The sequence below is a fragment of the Diadema setosum genome, chromosome 16 (assembly GCF_964275005.1).
Source record: "Diadema setosum chromosome 16, eeDiaSeto1, whole genome shotgun sequence".
NCBI lineage: Eukaryota > Metazoa > Echinodermata > Echinoidea > Diadematoida > Diadematidae > Diadema > Diadema setosum.
Window position 1 is genome coordinate 17102598 of NC_092700.1, and position 21238 is coordinate 17123835.

Consider the following 21238-nt stretch of genomic DNA (forward strand, 5'->3'; position numbering starts at 1 on the left):
GATCTTTAATGGTTAAAGTGATAAAATTGGTAGTGGTGATAATGATGAAGATTGTCACCATGGTGACAATGATGGTGATGGTGATGATAATCCTGATGATGGTGGCCATGATGAGTACATTCATGATGATTTTTAATGATGATGATGATGGTGATGACAGTGATGATAAAGGTGAAAGAAATGGGGATGAAGTGTTTGTGCTCCTCCTGAATAGTCAATTATAACTACTGAGTGAAGGACAGCTTTTGATTGCCTGCCAGCATTAACAGGCATTGTATACTCTGAATGAAACAAGAAAAGCGCAGTGGTAGATGAATCTGCTTTGCATTGAAAGTCAAGTGAAAATTGTAGCCGTGAAAACAGCTCCATTAATTCTTAAAACTGATGGTGCCCCAAATATTGCTATTGTATGCATCCATGCTTCTGAAATGTTATGCAATGCCACAAGGGCACAAACTTCTTTTGGCAGAGAAAGGAATTTTGGGTAGCCTCGTACGTGATCACATGCTTTATACATGAATCCGACTGGAGGAGAAATCCTGTCTGATGGTATTTTTGAATATTGATGCATCACTGAAACATCATGAAAATTGCACTGCGCTGCTCCTTGAACTTTTGCATTCTCAGCAGGGATGGGAAAGCCTTAGTAAACACCTAAAGGGGATGGCTAGTAACTGATCAGTGGGAATCAGCGGGAATGCTGGGGGATGATTGTTCCAATTCTTGTGGGATTCATTTAAGGGTACATTATATATCTATTGTGTGAAAATCATTTGCTTCAGATCGGTCTCCTTTTCAAGTAATGTGCAGTTTAATGCCCCGTCACTGTACAGGCATGCGCTAACCTGGAAACATTAAACTGCACATTACTTGAATATGACACCATTCTGAAGCAAATAATTTTCACACAACAATAGATATATAAAGTACTCTTAAATGAATCCCACATGAAGTGGAACAGTCATCCCCCAGCATTCCCACTGATTCCCACTGATCAGTTACTAGCCATCCCCTTTAATGGCCCAACCTTAAAGGACAAGTTTACCTTCACTAACATAAGGATTGAGAGAATGTAGCAATATTAGTAGAACACATCATTGAAAGTTTGAGGAAAATCGGACAATCCGTTCAAAAGTTATGAATTTTTGAAGTTTTTAGACAGTCACTGCTGGATGAGAAGACTACTACAGTGTATGATGTCACATGCGTACAACAATATAAAGAAAATATAAAGAGAATTTCACAAAATTTCATCTTTTGAAAAAAGTACACATTCCCTTGACTCGTTACTGACATATGTTATGGGTAATATTATTCCCATTGCCTTTAGAAAGAGGCAAGTCAAGTGCTCTTTTATTATGCGAAGAAATTGAAAATGTGTTGAATTTTCTTTACATTTACTTTATACTGTTGTACTCATATGACATCATGAGCCTTAGTAGTCTCCACATCCAGCGGTTCCAACACAAAAATTTTAAAAATTCAATGAACTTTTGCATCGATTGTCCAATTTTCCTCAAACTTTCACTGATGTGTTCTACTAATGTTGCTGCATTCTCTCAATCCTTATGTTTATGAAGGTGAACTTGTCCTTTAATTGCTCCCTTTCTTGGTCGTTATTATTGTTGTTTTGTAGATTTTATTTATGTCCAGCCGTATTCTACTCTGCCCAAATCACATCCGGTATATGATTTTTTTTTTTTTTTTTTTCATGAGAGACATAAATTGCAGGTGGTGAGTCTTCTGCATTGTAAAAGTGCCAAAGTGCAGGAGAAAGGTCAAGCGAGAAACCAAATTTGAACCGACAGCGGATGTAGCACAGTGGACGTGTTGGTGATGTTGGTGGTGGTGGTCATGAATAAATCCCGCAATCCCGACTTTAAAGGGGACGGAAGTGTGTGCGTGAGACCACACACTCTCGCTGCATACGGCATGTGCATGAATTAAGGGTTTCCTCTTCCCACACCATCTCCCGCCCCCTCCCCCCCCCCCCCAAAAAAAAAGAGACCATCACCCCATCACACAGCTGGTCCATCCTCCATCCATTCTTCTCTCTAGCATTATCATGACGTGATGCAGCTCAGCTCATGCATTCACACTGGTCACTGGGTAAAACAAAACAAACAAAACAAAACAAAGCAAAACAAAAAACCCCAGAAAAGAACAGCAACAACAGCAACAACAGTCTTGCTACTTAACCCATTACCAACCAACAGGAATCTTATAAATGCAGAGTCTGCAGGCACTTCTCTATTCAGTGTGCAGGGAGAGGAATGGGGTTCAATGAAATTTTGGTCCTGGTACTAGATGTACTGCCTGAAAATTGAAGAAAAATGCATTGCTTATTGCAAGAAGATATTTGAGCTGAAAATTTCAAGATTGTGACTAATCCTAGACACAAAGACAGTTTAAAAGTTACCAGTTTGTACTTGTGATAAGAGAGGAACTGTAAAGAGAATATGTATTTTTTTTATCACAGAAGAAGTTAGTATCATGATGCAAAACAGAAATAATATGAAATTCCTTTGTTCTTGCATTGTACATTGTTATTTCACAAACATGGTGAGGATATTGTGTGTTAAGATCACACTTTTAGACTGTGTTTTACATATGCAAGTCTTCTAGCGATCAGACCCAGTTTTCCTGCGTGACATATTCTTTTGCCTTATCTGAAAACTGTCTGAATTCCTTCTAGCTTTGTCTTTCTAAAGCAGGGCAAAAATGGCTGCACTTTTGAGATGTGACCCCTTGATAACTATCTTCAGAACATGTGAGATATGTTGTCAAAGTGTAAATGGACAGTCTCGGACGTCTGAGTGGGCAGCAGTAATAGCTCTTAACTTTTCATAACACATTATCTCAACCCTTAAACTGTGGCTATACCTCTGATAGAGTGTTTTTCTGCAAAGTGGTGATGATGTTAAAAACTGTACTTGCCAATAAATAGAGATTACCTATTAACCCATTGAGGACGGGCTGATTTTGCTACAACACACATTTCCCATAGACGCTTGCCCGAGTATACTCGGAACTCGTCCTCAACAGTTTAATGTCACTCACTGAGTCATGGGATTTTCCTTGTAATTACATGCCACTCCTTTGTGTCTGGAAAGAAGGGAATGAGACAGAATATCACCCACATAGAGAGAACACCTTCTTCAGTAAGCCCCGCCCTTAACCCCTCCCTCCCCAGCCCCTTTCCACTCCCCCCCCCAAAAAAAAATGAACCCCCAAAAAGAAAGAAAGAAATTGCTGAAGTTTGTAAGAGATGATGCACAGTATGAAAAGCTCAATTGGTATATACATATAGTTAAGAGAACCTGTGGTATATCATTAAAATGCTTGCTATATTTCTTGAGAGATGTATAAGTGAAGTTTCCTTTGTCCAGTTGAAGGCTCAATAACTTTTTTTTTTTTTTTTAACTTGGAGAGAGAAGTATGAGAACTGCATGTGGCTCGTGCATTGAAAGGTGTAACGTGAGTTACTCCTCAATTACAGTGCATTGACTCCATTTTCATCCCAACTCTCAAGAACTTCTTTGATATATATCGGAGAGGTTTGCAACCCAAGAGCGAGGATTCTACCTCAGTATCAAAGATACATTCATGTCTATTGCTGGAGACAATCCGTAGTTGCTGTAAGCCCAGCGCCCAAGCCGGCAGTAATGAAAAATGATTTTGTGTGATGGCAAAAATCCATCTCTTTTGATGCCTGGCAATTAATAGGATTGCGTTATAATCTTCACGATGGATATGTGATACCCACCTGATTTGAAACACAAGCATGCCACGGCATTCTCCCGTCTGCAGCCGTCGTGAGTATAGGCATAAGTAGTGACGTCAATGATCAAGTCATGCGAAGGACGAGCAGAGTGCAGGGGTAAAACTGATAATAAAGAAGAGCATGCAGGCGCAACAGCTCCAGATATTGACTGACAATATATGAGACTTGCCAAACGCAAGATGAAAAGAAAAAAAAAAGCATAGAAATGAGTTCAATGCAGCTACATGTGTATGTCTGAGTGTGATGCGGAGAAGAACTGATATATTTCCCTGGATCTTTATTACATTACGATTTAAAGACAACTGCTTGTTTGTCCAATTTGAGCTAGGCAAGGCATCATGATTGCAGAGGCGAATTGAAACAACGCAAAAGTGACGCAGAATCAATTTGTGCCAGCAGCCCGTATGATGAAAACAAAATTTTAACGGACAAAACAAAGAAGGAATGCGTCACGCAGGTTCCTGCATCACCTCAAGAGATGACAAAGATGCATTGGCATGGGAACGGAAAAGCAGTCAGGAGAGAAGTAGAAGTTATGAAAATTGATTGGCACAAACTGGTCAAACATCGCCAATGTTGAATCTTGAGAGCCAGTTCAAATTTTGTGCCTCAAGAATTGAAAGCTATGTCATAGTTTCCTCTGGTATTTGGAATCAAAGACGATCATTTAGTGGTCATTATGATGAGTAGAGTTGATAGTGCCAAGTGATGCAAATCATATGATGCTGAAAGTGCAGTTACATTGTTGTCATGCACCAGGGATACTTGTTAAAAAAAAAGAAGAAAAAGAATTGTTCTCCAATAGTATTTTTTCATTTGTTGATATTTTTGATGGTGAAGATCATGGCAATTACTCTTCCTATTCATCACTGCCCTCATCTAATATTATAGGCCTATCATTATTTCTTAATGCTATTATCATTGTCAGTCCTATCTTAATCAGTATTTAATCATTATTGAAAGAGTCAACCTATTTGCTGTTGTGGCACTTTTTCTGATCACTGTTGTGTAAGTCATGACAGCTGAAGACTTTTACTATCCATTAAACGTGCAAAATATAAGAACAAGAAAGGAAATCAAATTGTCTCCAGTGGTATTGATATCCAATCAGAAGCTGCAACTATAGATGAAGTGAAATAAGTTAGCAGTCATGGCAAAGTTGCAAAACTCTGACAAAAATGATAAGTAAGATCTCATAAACATTCAGCATTGTAGTGACTACCAGACAAGAACTAGCAATTTACTGACTTGGAACTTTGTCTGAATTTCTTTCAATCATCACAATAAACTAGCCTTCTTGTCTACTGTTGGATAGATGCAGAAGGACAAAGTTGATTACTTGAAATGCACTCTGCAATCACTAACCCAAATATTGAAGACAGTAGCCCAGTAAAATGTGGATAGTGTACTACTATACTCCATAGACAATATTATCTGTGAAGATATGGCATGGTATTGCAGTATGCCAAGCCCCCCCCCCCCGGCTGCTTCACAAGTAATATATGATAAAGTCTTATATGAGGCCCTATACGGGAACCGCCCACATTTCTTAGCTCATCTCAAAACAAGAAATAACACAGCCACATTTCCTCAAAGCTAAAGAAGCTAATTTTGCCTTGTCTGGATACGGAGGACAAATACTTTAAAGTCCAGAGATTTTGGCGCGGCTTTTGATTCATGAGGGAGCTGGCTCATTCCCACTGGGATCTCTATCGTTATTGTGATGAACGTCTGGACGATTATCCTGCCTGATTGGCAAAGTGCAATTCTGTTGACCCAACGTGGGACATCTGTTTATCTGCAGAGATTAACTCCAAAACAAACTCGTTTACTGGCCGAGGTTTTTCTGTCCGTACTAGTATTTGTTTGTCGAATGTTTTACTTCATAATGATGAAAGAACTCCCCCAGATGGGTCAATATTTCTGTTGGAGCCAACAATCCCAGCTTTATCATTAACAGACAATATTGGAGCTGACAGTCCATAGCATGACAGATTTATTGGACTTTTTTTCCCCCTCATCATCTTCTGTCTCAAAGCCAAATAAAATGCATTTAGATATTCTGAAATGCACAACTACTGTACACACATTTGTATTCCGACATATGTATATATTTACATTTGTGAATATACATAGTTTATGCATTTTCCTATGTTAATACATGTATATGTGCTTTATTCATCACATATAATTAATTTCTCTCTGACTTGCATTTCAGCATACATTAATGACCTACTATTATGAACACCTGGGGTGGTATTCTGAAAACTCTCCTTTTATTTCACTTTTTCCTTGAGTGCATCTATTAAAAAGTAGACATAGACAGCCTGTTATTGATATTCTGAAAATCATATCAGCAGTCTCTCTTGTCTCAAATAGGACACACCAATTCCATATTGGGAAACCAATGAAAATACTTTTTAGGATGTCTCTTTTATCCTTGTTTAATCATTAGCATTATTTTCTCCAGGAAAGGAGCGTGAATTTGTATGTCATTTAATCATGCATGCTGTCCTAGATTTATAGTGCAGACGTGTTTTTGGTTCATTTATCTGTTTATTAATAAGTACTCAACCATTGGCTGTTAATCATGAGGATTTCGATGGGTCATTAAGATGCCAGTGACGTGTCCTATCACATTTTGAAATGAACCACTCGCCAAAAATCTGAAGGTAGCATCCTCTTGCTGTTCCACAGTGAAGGCCTTACCACCATCTTTACATACTCATGAACTGTTTTCACCTTTCTTATTCACTGCATATGTTTAAATGCTGTTTGTTGTACAGATATATGCACTTATCTTGCACTTATTTTCTGTAAATTTACACATTTGTATCTTTCTGTTGGAGATGGGAAAGTGAATGAATGAATGAATGAATGAATGAATGAATGAATGAATGAATGAGTAGATGAATGAATGAATAAATAAATAAATGAATGAATGAGTAGATGAATGAATGAATAAATAAATGAATGAATGAGTAGATGAATGATGAATGAATGAATGAATAGATAAATAAATGAATGAATGAATAAATAAATGAATGAATGAATGAGTAGATGAATGAATGAATGAGTAGATGAATGAATCTTCACTGATTCACTTGAATAGATTAGGGATGTCCTTTCTGAAGTGTTACTTGGGGTCATCACACTTTCTTTTCCATTCTTTTGCAGTTCATAAATACAACAAAGTAGCTCACCAACTCACAAATTTACACAAACATGAGCTCATCCGAGATCCAGTTCTATGTATCATCCTTTAGTAATTTTCTCTTGAGTGTGAATCTCATCAAGTTATGATGGCAGCACATGTCGTTTGTTGCATTTAGAGTGCGAATGTGTTTGAGGTTTGATGCATCAGACCAAATGAACGAACACCATAAAACCAGAAACATTTGCAGCACGAAATTTCCATATTCACCGCATGAAACTTTAACAAATTGCTACTGGTGTTCAATACATTGCTGTGTAGACAATAAACTTTTCTGTGCATCTTACTTTCACAAATCTTGACTCGCGAAATGCGCGAAAGTTTCATCCCTGCTAGAATTACTGGTTTTGAAGTACTGAATGTCTCTGTACTTCGAGACCATCCATCCATCTCATCTGTTCCAAATCTAATTGTCTTCTTTTAGATGTTTCCATCCTTCCTCTTTCAACTTCTTAACCTGTTGAGGATGGGCTGATTTTGCTACACCACACATTTCCCATAGACACCTGCCCGAGTAAACTGGGGACTCGTCCTCAGTATGTTAATATCATTTCTGCGTGCAACAATTGGGACAGGTTGCTACCTAAACTCCCTCACATTTTATCCTGTTATATTTCCTTTTTTTCTTTTTTGACATATCTACACATGTACAAACCACCTGCTTTTAGTGGGCTCCTCCAACAAATATTTTTCAGTGTATGCCGCATGGAGTAGACACGTATAACTGATTTTCTCCCCTGCTTATGCTACTTCACTGCCATACATTCTGAATTGTTTCCGTCACATTGTGTGTGTCTTTTTGCCTGTCAGTTTATCTGTCTGTCCTTCTCCTTGCCTGTCTGTCTGTCTGTCTGTCTGTCTGTTTGTCAATCTCTTTGTTTGTCTGTTTGTCTTCTCCTTGTTCTCTATTTCTCCATGTATACATAAAAATATCTTTCTCTCACTCTACACACTTCACATCTTCCAGAGTCTTATCTTGGTCTCCCGAGACTGTAATGTTAACTGACCCTTTCTTGATGGTACTTCAAGGCTCCACATACACCATTTACATGTCTGCTGAATATATTAAACAAGTCATACAGCAGTGAGACATCTCACTTTGCAAATATTATTCCCACATCCAGAGTTCAGATACAGGTATTATTTGAGGTGGATTGTTTTATTGCTATCACTTGATTATCATCAATGCTATTATATGTGATTGTCTACTTTTCCTTGATATATTATCTAAATATGTACATACCTTCATTAAAGATCAAATTTGATGAGTATGATATCAATTATAAAGGGGTCTCTGTGACTTATGTTTTTTTTTGTATTTGTGTGCTTTTTTGTTTGTTTCTTAGTTGTGTCAGTCTTGCTATTTAGTCAGTAAAAAACAGGTTGCATTTTATGAATGTTAGGTGTGCAATGATCAAATATAGAAGATATGATTTACCATTGGGAACAGTGATTTGGAACAAAATTTGAGTTATCACATTTTATGCATATGTTCAGGTCAGTTGTATCACAAAACATCCTAGCATGTAAACATTTCACAATAAAGCCTAAAATATAAGGATGTATCGCTATTTTTCTCAATAAACCATAACTCGTCTATTGAGAATGAGAAGGGCGTTAAGTGGTCTTGAACACTATGGGTTTTGTGGCAACTTAACGCCCTTATCATTCTCAACAGACGAACTGTAGATGGTTTATTCTAACAGCAGTTTTATTATAACCATTGTGCACAATTTGTATATATTTAGCAATACTTAACATTGATTATGCTGATTAACATTTTTAGAGGGTTGTTTCTATCCTTACCTCACATGCTAGAACTATTTTGAAGCAATAAAGCTGGGTTTTTGTTTCATCTGCAAAATGGTAAATATTAACCTATTGAAAACAAGCTAATTTTGCTGTAACACACGTTTCCCGCAGAAACCTGCTTGAGTATACTTGGGACTAGTCTTCAATGACTTTAAAAGAATGATGAGAATCTTTAGGAATCCTTTTCATCTATAAACATTCCCTGCATTCTCGTAAAATCTCAATGAAGCACGTACAGTCTGGTTATGCTCATGATGAGATGTTATTGGAGCAAGACTTTCTATGATAGAAAGTGTCATTAATCCACAAATTGCTCGATCAGTTCAGCTAGATTATGGGAAGATCAAAGCTTGAACATATCAGTGATGAGCATGAGTTTTCCTTTTAGTAGCTTCATTCACGCTGGCAAATTTTCTTGAAGTTTAAACTTTGAGAACTCTTAGCAAACTTTGCTCATCCATTCTCACTGGCAGCCAATTAACTTCTTAAAGTTTCAGTTCTCAAAGGTTGGGTCAATTCTGCACATGGGCAACATAGAAGAAAGCAGGTATCATATGACAGCTAATGATTGTGATGTAACAATGCATACACACATACATCCCGATGAGCGCTGGCTTTGGAGGCACCCCGATGGACTGGTCAAAATGGCTGAGATATCAACAACAACAAAAAAATACACAAATTAAAACAAAATGGTTGAGATAAAAGGACCGGTAGGACCCACCTTTTATGAGGACCTCTTTGTTTCTGGATATCTCAGCTATTTCAAGGCTGATTTTCATTCATCAAATGAAATGAATTCCTGTTAGAGTTGCATGCTCTTCAACCCGTCGAGGACAGTCTGATTTTGCTACAACACGCATTTCCCATAGACCCCTGCCCGAGTATACGTGGGACTCGTCCTCAATGGGTTAATATTTGACATAAGCTGATTCTAATTATCTTTTAAAAACTTAAAACCTGAATTTCCATCTCTATCAGTGCTATACCACCCATCTAACTACCAGACACTAAATTACCCTGGTTGTTTTGCACTATTCCTTCCTCTTTCTAATGCAAAAAAAAAAAAAAAATGACATCACAAGGCTGCTAAAGTGATCTAACATCTGAGCAGGAAATTGTGACAAAATTGGTGTATGTATATGTTTTTATTTTGTCATTATTCTTTCATATTGTATTATTTACCATACAGTTGTAATGCAGTCAAGCCTACTTTATAGTGACCACTTGTCTAAAACAACCACCTGTCCATAGTAAACACATAGAAATTCCTCCCATTTTAGGACCATTTAATCCAAACTGCCCTATTTTTGGGTAGCACACCCAATACACCTTTTCATTGCTCACCTCACACAAAGTCAGAAGCATTCTCATCAAAATAGTAAATTCTCACATGCTGCAAAAAAATAATGACATATTATAGTGTTTATGTGTGACACAAGCATTATGCACATGCAAACAAAACCAAACAAATGAAAGAGTGAAGAAAGGCAAATGACAGGCATACAATTTGTATGTGATTGGTAATCTTTTGATAGGAAGATTTGTCAAAAAATTTGGTCGATGAAATCCAGGAATATGAATCTGAGTCATTCCTGACACTTGCTTTTCCCTTCTTGAATATTTTTGTAGTACGGAAGAATCCCACAAATCCCTTAGCACAATAGCAATGCTCAACAAAGTACTGCTCTGCAAATCCCTTACAGAGATTAAACCTGTTGAGGATGTAACAATTTTGCTAGAACATGCATTTCCCATAGATACCTGCCCGAGTATAATACTCGGGACTCATCCTCAATGGGTGAATACTTTTTAATAGTCAGACCCAGAAGAGGCTAGTATTTTGCACAGAGTCCCTCTGTGATGAGAGGCAGATTCAGGTTTCTACCTTTAACCTGTTGAGGACGTGCTAATATTGCTACAACTCGCATTTCTTATAGACACCTGCCTAAGTATTCTCGGGACTCGTCTTCAACGGGTTAAAACAGCTTTCATCTTCCAAAAACGGGATGATGACTAGTCTTATCTTTTGACTTATTTATTTAGTCTTTCATTTTCTTCTCTTTTTTTTTTCCCTTGGTGCGGGAGGGGGGGGGGAGGGTCTCCTCAACTGTAAAGCAAATTTCAAGTGCTCTTCAGTTTAAATTGCAAGAAGATTGTCTGCGGACGTTGAGCAGTGAAATCCAACTACCCGTGGAATCTGGAGAAGTGGATGAAATGCACTGGGGGAGGGTGGGGTTGGTTGGGGGAATGTGGTATTTGCTTCATGCTATGCATCACCTGGGAGTCGTAGACACATAAGTCAGTGGTATTGTTTCAGAAGTGGTCCCCTGCAAAATGATGTGGAACATCTTCTTAATGTCAGTGAGATGAGATGTTAACCCATTCCATACTGAATTCTTAAATACCCATTGACTAAATATGCAGGCCACTAGGTTCCTGTATGAAATGGGTGGGGGGGGGGGGGGGAGAAGACAGTTAAGTAGGTAAAAGAAGAGACTTTGTGTGAACATTATCCTCAGTGAAGTAGAAAAAGGGGTCCTAGACTCACCCCACCTACCCCCCCCCCACCATCATTTTCATCTCTTGCCAGTCATCATAAAATGAATGCATAGAACATGTCTGTCTGCAACATAAGAGCAGTAGTCACGTACCTCTTCTCATCCAAGATGACAATCAAGAATAAGGGAGAATATTCGTAGACAATGAATACAAGGAAAACATCAATTGGTGCCCCATCATGTCCTGAGCTTGTTGATGTAAGTCTCTGCATATGTCAAGTCTTGATGGAAAAAAAAAAACCATGAGAGACTAAATTACATCTTTTGTTTTGATAGATTGAAAGAAAACCACATCTTTAATAATTGCTAAATCATGATTCTGAGGAAAGAATTTCAAGGAGCATACTTTTTGCTTTGCATATCATCTTCGTAAGTTTGAAGTGGATAGTTCTGATCATCAAATGTCATGCATTGAAGATACATTAGAAAAACGTGAGAGACTAAATTACATCTTTAGTTACATACACAGACCTGTTGAAAGAAAACCACATTTTCAATTGCTAGATTGTGATTCAAAGGAAAGAATTTGAAATAGCACATTTCATGCTGTGCATGTACATCATGTTAACCCGTTCAGGACGAGTTGTAACACATGTTTCCCATAGACACCTGAACTGAGTATACTTGGGTCTAGTCTTCAGCAGGTTAAGATGGAGTGCATAGTTGCAATCATGAACTATTCTGTGAAAAGTTATATTTTTCACAAATTTCAGCATGTATACTGTAGAATTACAGAATTACTTACGTAATTCAAAGTTCCTTTTAATATCATGTACTCATGTAAGCGTTATCTATACTACTTTGTATTACTTTATATGGAAATGAAATCATTTTGAATTGAATTGAAGTGAATCTGTATTATACTCCTTTTAGACAGATTGTATGATAGCTTATACATATGTAGTCACACTGCCTGTCATCAAATGAAATTATAAACATTCATACATTGAGCAGTATGCAAACAAGTCATGTTCATTGATGCTAAACTATACAATGGATAGCCTGATAGAGTACAAAAAGAATCCTTTAAAGATGGGATGGAGTAGAAAATAGATCATTTTAGCAATGTCAATGAGTATATTAAATTAATGTATTCATTTATCACTGTTGTGGCTTTCACATTTACATGTTTGCATTTGTGATGCATCTGTATATACTGCAATAAAATCATAACTTAGCCAGTACGGAGGAAATTATTGCATGACGTCTCCCCTTAAGTCATTGTGGAATGGGACAGAGTACCTAATGCATTTTACTCTATGGTGAATTATTGTGTATGACAGGCTGTGGATTAACTCATTGGATACAAGCTGTGTTTTGAAAAAGCATTTATTTCAACCTGCCTCACTTTTAAGGAATCTCTTGTCTGGCAGTTAGCTGCTTAATGGATTCATGGTGGAATTGCCATATGTTAACTGTAAGGGCAATTATCATATCATCCCAGACACCACTGGGGGGGGGGGGGTAAGGTAAATGAGTTGAATACTCACATGGGAATTATGCACCTGTGTCATTAGCCTCACCCAAAATCATCTCCTGGGTCCCCCATCGGCAGTCGACTGGTTAACTCATTTCGTTGGGGCTTGTGCCTGTACTCGAGTGTCTTGATTAATGCTGATATTGGTTTTCTACCCGCCTCTTTTAACGATTGCAGATTGCGGGATCGGGTTGCCTTCCACTTGCTCAAGGATTTTTTCGCAGCGTCCTCCGGTGAGCGTTGGATGCACTCTAGAAGGAGGTGAGTGTTTGCACCATTGTGGTATACTTTTCCCAGCCATAAGTTTATTCTTCTTTTTTTTTTTATTTCATTCCATGCTCTTTCCATGGGCTGTGAACTGAATGGGTGTGGTTTATTCCAATACCTGAATGCAACTTGAGGTCGTGCAAATTATGTGCTTTTAAAAGTTCATTTTGACCCCAAATGAACTTGGAAGAGTACAAAGTGTTGTGCATCGACCGAGAGCGATTTGTCAGCATGCTAATCTGAACACAATGTCTTCAGAAGACAAGTTTTTATCTCCTCTTTATTTTGCAGTCAAATATACAGGTACCAGGCCATCTCGCAAAAGTAGTTGCAACATATAGCAAGCTGAAAACATTGGGCTTATACTCTCAATATGCTGTAGTTTCCCTTGGTATGGCTGGGCTGATTTGATTTTTTTTTTCCATTCAGAGTGTGCAATTTTTTGTTCAACAGGTCTACATGACTTTACTCCACAGCCATTAGTGCATCTGCCATGCCCTCAAATGGCTTGGGTTCAATTTCTGTTGAGTCTAACTAAGCAATGTTTTGTATATTCATGCCATCCCCTCTAGTGAACTAAAGGCAAAACACTCTGTCTCTCAGATAAGACATGTAATGGGGGTGCGGTGCCGTGTGTGTGAGGGAGTCACAACTCTCACATGTTTACAAACATCCCATTTCATTCATTTATCGCAAAGAGCAGGGTGCTAACCCGGTGAATTGGTGCATACACATACCCACACCAGAAAGCGGGTGAATTATCCTGACCACTTATAATTTGCCTCAGGTGACTTGCAGCAGTCAACGAATGGTATCAAACCATGCACCTTGAACCAAACAAAGAAAATGAAGACTTACTAAATTATAATCATTCTTCTTGTCTACAATTCAAAACTGTACCCTGCTTCTCCCCCTTCCCCTCCCCATTGTGAAGCTCATGCCCATGGTAACCTTTTTTGTGCTCCGAGTGCTGTTTGGTATTTAAAAGAAAAGCCCTATAGCATTGCACACACTGTCCAAAGTCCCTGGCAAAGAATGGGTCAAGCTGCTATTAAAGGGATCGTATAGTTTTGATTGAGACCTAATTTCAGGTTTCTAACTTTTTTGGTGAGATATTGAGAAACCGCTTATGAAATATGAAAGAGCATGTAATTCCATGAGGAATTCAATGTTTATTTGATGAAAATTGGTTTTGAAATGGCTGAGATATCCAAAACAGAGTGATTCTAATAAGTGTGGGACCCACACTTTATCACGATCGCTTTTTTTTAACTTTGTTTTTGGATGTTTCAGTCCTTCCAAACCCGATTTTCATCAAATAAACTTTGAATTCCTCTTAAAATGGTTAGCTCTGTACTATTTCATATGTGTTTTCTTGGTATCTCGCAAAAAGTTAAAAGCCCAATTTTCATCTCCACAATACTATATCATCCCTTTAAACACATCAATAAAAGTGGAGGAAGATCACAATTTTTCATAATGCAGCACAACATATCAGAACAATTTTCTCTGTTTAGATACGATGATATGTGTATTTATAAGAAATATTTACAAAACTTTAGTGTTCACATCTTCAGTAGATAGCAAACTAGCAACCATAATTTTGTATCAATTTATGTCAATTTTATGTTAATAAGCACATATATATATGCTCATGCTTATATTTTCCTACTGAAGGCAGATTTTCCAAGCATACTCCATGCAGGGTTACCAATAGTAATTTTAATTTTCCCATTTTAGTATTGTGAGAATACTTTTCAGCATGTTCCATGTGAGGTATTGTGGAGGAAGGTCGCAAATTATTCATACAACCCATCATACCAGAACTGTTTCCTATCTGTAAAACTGACGATATGTTTACAAAAAGAAAGATTATAAGAATTGAATGTTCACATCTAAAGTAGATAGCAAGCTAGCAATCATAATTTCATCTTAATTTTATGTCAATTTTTTTTTAATAAGTATCTAACTACACTTGCATTTCTTACCTGGTATTCAAGGCAGCATATCCAAGCATATGTTACCAATACTACTGCATACGCCGAATATTTCGCAAGGTTTTATTTTCGCGAATTTCGCGAGTCAGGTGCTATTTGTGAAATTAAAGACACGTGAAAATATTGACTCTGATCCCGATGTGAATGTGACGTATACGCGTACGCGTTTACACTTCTCCGTTCAGTACAGGACTCCACGATCGCGAATTTAAACACTCGCGAAATCGTCGGGAATTCCCGATTCGCACAAATTTAGACTCGCGAAATATATGGCGTATACAGTAATTTTAATTTTCCCTTTTCAGTAAATTGTAGGAATACTTTTTAGCATGTTCCATCTCTGTCATCTACCTCAAAACTTGTGATCCATAGTGAGGTGTTCAGCTCATGGCTCAGTCGATGCACTTTGTCTGCAACCATTGGTACATTAGCCTTGGCTAATGAACATTCCATTAGTGATGCATGGGGGAATCCCCCTTTTTTTTCATGAGTGATGGTTCTAGCAACATCAGCTATAGAGAGCTTTTAATTTTCCTGAGAGGTATCAATACTCTCTGTGTGGTTTTCTGGACGTGTTATTTGCCAAGAGGCTACTGAAACATGCAGTGTCATCTATGCTGCAATCTTTGTCATTGCTATTGTTTTGATGTGTCTAGGCTATACACAGTAAATATGTATGTCATGTGTGTGTGTGTGTGTGTGTGTGTGTGATGCACATTCATCTGTGTTAACATTGTCTTCATGTATGCATACATTTTTTTTTTTTTTGGGGGGGGGGGGGTGTGTTCCTAAGTATGCAAATAGTAAATGTGTGTTTTTGTTTTCATTTTCAAAGTGTGTTAATCTGCAAACCTCTTAGTATATTTTGCTGCTTTTTCAATCATTTTTTTCCTGGAACTTTCAATTAGTGAGGATTACAGGGATGCCTGTTATCAGGCAAAAGCCCAAATTCAGGCCCTGGCAGTTTCACAGTTCATGCTTTTTCATGTAAATGTGCATTTGCATCAGATCTCCCATGGAAATGACAGTAGAAAGTGTGATTGAAAAATGGGGAAGTATTCTCTGCTTTTAACACATCAGCGGCTACCAGAGCCTTATGGGTCTTGTGTGCAAAGTGTATGGAGATATTAGAGTATCATAGTGGATGGGTTAATTGGACAAGGTTCGCAGGGTGAACAATTACCTCTTTTCCCTCCCCCTCCCCCAAGTGGAACTAGATTCAATTCAGTTCAATCCAATAATTTATTTATTTATATAGTTTATTTATTTAATAGATTAACCTGTTGAGGGCAAGCTGATTTTTCTATAACACGCATTTCCCATAGACACCTGCCTGAGTATACCTGGGACCAGTCTTCAACGGGTAAAGTAATGTGTTGCTCCACCAACCTACCATTTTAGTGAAAAACATGCACATTTCTTCTATGACACAAGTCCTTTGACCCGTTGAGGACAGACTGATTTTGCTACAACATGCATTTCTCATAGACACATGCCCGAGTATACTCAGGACTCATCCTCGACAGGTTAAAGGGAGTACCAAGATAAAATATCAGGTGTCCTACAAAGTGGATATCAAGTATATTTTCTGTGAGATTCTCTATGTTCCTTCCTCAGCTGCCATTAGCAAACCTTAGATATCTGCAATGGTAATGCTGAGATGATGCAGGCTCCCGGGTTAGACAATGGAATCCAGCTGTCTGGTGCTTGTGAAGAACACAATTTTTTTGCCTAATTAGTGTCGTCTTTGAGGAGGGTTGCAGATTTACAGTTTGCTTCTATCAGCCACAGTGAGACAATGCTACTCTTCAGGGGCGGATCCAGGAATTCCATAAAGAGGGGGCGGCTTTACAAAATCAAAGGGGGTGCACGCACCCCTCAATTTTTTTTCTTTTGATTTTTTTTTTGGTTTGAACCAAAAAATATAGATGGGGGAGGCACCTGGTTTGCTCCCCCTGGATCTGCCACTGCTCTTATTGTCAGTGAATGTGGGAAGGGGGGGGGGGTGCTTCTTACTTAAATCAGGTAGTCATTTTTGCTCCAGCTAATGGGACCAGCCACTGCCTAGATGACTTTAAGTGTGTGCCATCTTGTCACAAGTACAATTTAGAAGCATCTGGACTGTGCTTCCATTCAGTACATTAGCCTCCATCCCAAGCTGGTATACCATGCATTGCTAGTGGATGTCTCCTCCTTTTAGCTTGGCTTTGGCATTGAGGTGGTTGTGTGCTGGCAGTCTTGCTCTTTAGAGAGAGGGCAAACTAGTCTGTCAGAATCAAGAGCATGTACACCGACCCGTCAAGAGTCATCCAGTGATGAAGAAGAGAGAAGAGAGAGAGAGAGGGAGAGATAGAGAGGGAGAGAGAGATAGATGGGGCTCAGTGCTTTGAGTGATGGAGGACTTGAGCATCTCCTTGCCTTTCTGCCAGGCGGGATTATTTGGAAGAGGAAGAAGAATGATGGGAGGAGGAGAACATCAACGAGAAGGAGAGATAGAGAGAGAAGATGAAGGAAGATATTGGTAGAGAGAGAGAGAGAGAGAGAGATGGAAAGGTTTTATGTTAAGAGAGAAAGATGGAGTATTAGAGAGAAACAGAATAAGAAAGAGCAAGAGATGTGAATTGGAAAAGAGAGAGAAAGAAGGTGAAAGAAATGCATGAGAAAGGAGGAGAGTAAAATGAAGAAATCAAATAGGAATTTTAAAGGGGACATAAAAAGAGAGATAAGGGGTGAAATAGAAGGGGAGAGAGATGGGGAGAGATGGAGAGAGAGGGGGAGAGTGAGTGAGTGTTGCTAAGGTGCTCATGTAGTGACTCGAGATGCGTGTAAACACGGTGAAAAACTGCCATCTAGCCAGCCTTATTTACACTATCAATCATTCTCAGCGAGCCGAATTTAATCAGGTGGGGGAGAGTGCTGTGAACCAGACGTGCCATTGACTCGCCGGAGCGAAGCACCTCAGAGTTTGGAACTCCCATCAGGTGCCGGTATTTGGGGTGGGTCAGATGATCCGTGGGCTCTCCGTCTCCCGGAGAACCCCTTTTGTTGAACGGAGGGAAACCGATCCCTCCCCGGATCCGGTGCTTTTCAAGATCCTCGAAGTCATTTCACTGATTTCTATTTTTCACCCAGTGCTGCCACGGCAACGAGACTGCAATTTGGCACATCCCGCAATTTCTCCTATGTGCTATTCCTTTTCTTCATCATCATCGTCCTTTTTTTAAAGGAATCTGTGGCCTAAGGTGTGTCCAGTTTAAGACATGAAGCCGTACACTTGATAATAGTTAGCTTGAGATCTGTGACGCAAACGCTAAGACGATGCAGCCTCGCAGGTTGAACAATTGAAGCAGCTGTCTCGTGCATGGGCAGAACACCATTTTTAGATTAATTAGCATCGTCTTACCATTCATGTCACAGATCTAAAGCTTACTAATATCTAAGGCACAGCAAATGATGACTCCTTATCTTGATTTAGTATGAAGGGGAAGATAAATAGACAGGGACTCATATCAGTGCACTTTTCTATACCACTAGCTGATGACTAATCAAATGCTTGTGGGCAAGCCAAAATATGATGAAACTCGTCTGGTATGGCGTCATAGAATCAGTCATCAGTTTTTATGACATCTTCCTATAGAGGATGTAGATATATCTTTTAGTGAATAAGTCATTGCTTCCCACTTTGGTGATGTGATATGAAAGATACAAAGATTTTTTTTTTTTTTACATAATTACTGGCAAATTCATGCAGAAGATTATGTGTGGTGTCTGAATTGATAGACTGCAGTATTAAATTAGCTGCACGAAGCATGTGTAAATAAATTATATTTTTGATAGGATTCATTATATGTCAATGTAAGTGTGAACTGGAAAATCATGTGTGTGAACTACGACTAAATGAAACCCATGCCATCTGGCCCTTGTAGGTAATGCATTTATCATCTGTCTCTCTGCCATACATTAACCCATTGAGGACGGACTGATTTTGCTACAACACGCATTTCCCATGGACACTTGCCCGAGTACACTCGGGACTCATCCTCAACGGGTCAAAATGTGGCCCTGTGAATACATTCAGGATTGGAAAAATAAACTTGAAAAACTAGTTTGTCCTTTAAAAGTTAAACCCCAAACTGAAAAGAAGAAAATATGAGTATATCTGATATCTGTGCATTATTTGTGTAAAATCCATCTTGACCTTTATATTATGTTGTGTCACATATGAAGAGCTTCATTACAAAATGGGCCAAGCGCCAATTGAAAACATTTTAAATTACGTAAGTCCATCATTAGATAGAACAAAAACGTACCTTTCTAGTGATACCTCACTTGTAACATAACAAGGTATATTCCTGAAATTATGATTAAAAATATCTTGTTTTTCTTATCATATTTTGTTTTGTTTTAAAGCAGCTTTAAGTGACTTAACGAGAATGGAGTTAGCTTGTTTTGTGTTAAAGCTCTTCATATTCTAAAAATATTAGCAGGATCTCTCTGTAGACACCCTTCTGATTACTGAGAATGTTTTAGTAGATATGCTTATCATTTTGATGGTGACTATTATCACCATTGGTTTCATTGTTATACAGGATTAGTATAATTTTTATGATATAGGATCATAAAGGATATAAAATAAACTTAATCTCCCAAAAACTTTAATGGATGATCAGACTTTCACCAACTATGTAGATATCACTATACCTCTATATTTGTGTTGAAGATGCTTCCTACAAAATGGCGATATTTTAATCATGGCTACTTGGCGGAGGTCTGCTCTCTCGGAGTACTCTTGTTATTATTGTTAACATTATATGCCACACGTGTACACAAGGAAGGAGAAATTGTAGAATGTACTAGACTATTGAAATACTACCTTCATATGTTCCCAGTGCTCAGAAGAAAAAAACAATCAAATGTGTCATCAGCAACACAACTAGTTCCTGTGTGATGTTAAATGTGAACAATAAAATGAAGTGGATTTCTGCTTAAATAAAAAACCCACACATCTGACTTAGAAAAAGATGCTGTGACATTCACAAAAAAAAAACCAAACAAAATGTGTACTTATTTGAGTGCATTTTGAAGTGAGCATTCATGTGATATTTGTTTGTTATTCATCTAACACATTTTTTTTTTTTTGTCATTACTGTATGACTTGAAGAGAATATTAGATGGAGAATCCAAGACAGTATGCACAGGGATTCTGGTAAAAAGTGTCACATCTGCTCTGTCTCACTCTTGCAGAGTGCTGCCTGCCCAATTTTCTTGTTGCCAGGGGCAACTTAAACTCCCTGATAGGCTAAAGAAAATACAAAATGGCCACTTGTCAGTTTTGATGGGGCCATTACCCAAATTCCCCATTGGACAAGTGGGTGCAAGTTTTCACGTAATATGCCTTGACCCGTGCAGTGGGCTTCATAAATAATTGTTTTGTTTTTTTCCACTCGCGAAATCGGACATTCGGTGCAGACAGATGGCGACAGAGAGCGTGCCATATTGCCGCGGCTCTTGCAGTCGCAGTGTGATTGATGCCTCTTGTCTGTGCGGTTTGGCAATTCCTGAGGAACGTGTTGTCTGGGTTTGAGTTTATTGCCTCTTTTCGGCCCCCTCTGTGGTAGGATGGTGTAAACATATTTTTCAGACATCGGAGTAACAAAAGCAGTAATGCCTTGCAATAAAGAAAAGAAAGAAAAAAGCTGTCACATTATAGATAAATGTGTAGGATAGATTGTATAATAGAATGTATACAGACATCCGAACATGGCTGTACAATTTATAAGCATGATAACCAAAATGACAATTAGCTTGTGTGCTTGCATCTTATATGTGTATTTCCCCCCCCCCCCCCAAAAAAAAAAGAGCATCAACAGCATGGACATAGTTTGTATGGAAGGATGATATTGATAGTTATAAAGACATATCCTACATATCCAACTTGGTATTGAGAAGCCTTGTGCAGAGAGTCCAACCACTCTATACTTTCAGGGGTGATCTCCAGCTTTGTATGAGGCCATTTTCTCCAAATCTCTCACCCTCCTACTTGGCTTTATATTTCTCTCGCTCTTGTAGTGTATTTTCTCATCCTTAAATTGAAGCTTTCTCCCACTCAACTAGTTTTATCATTAT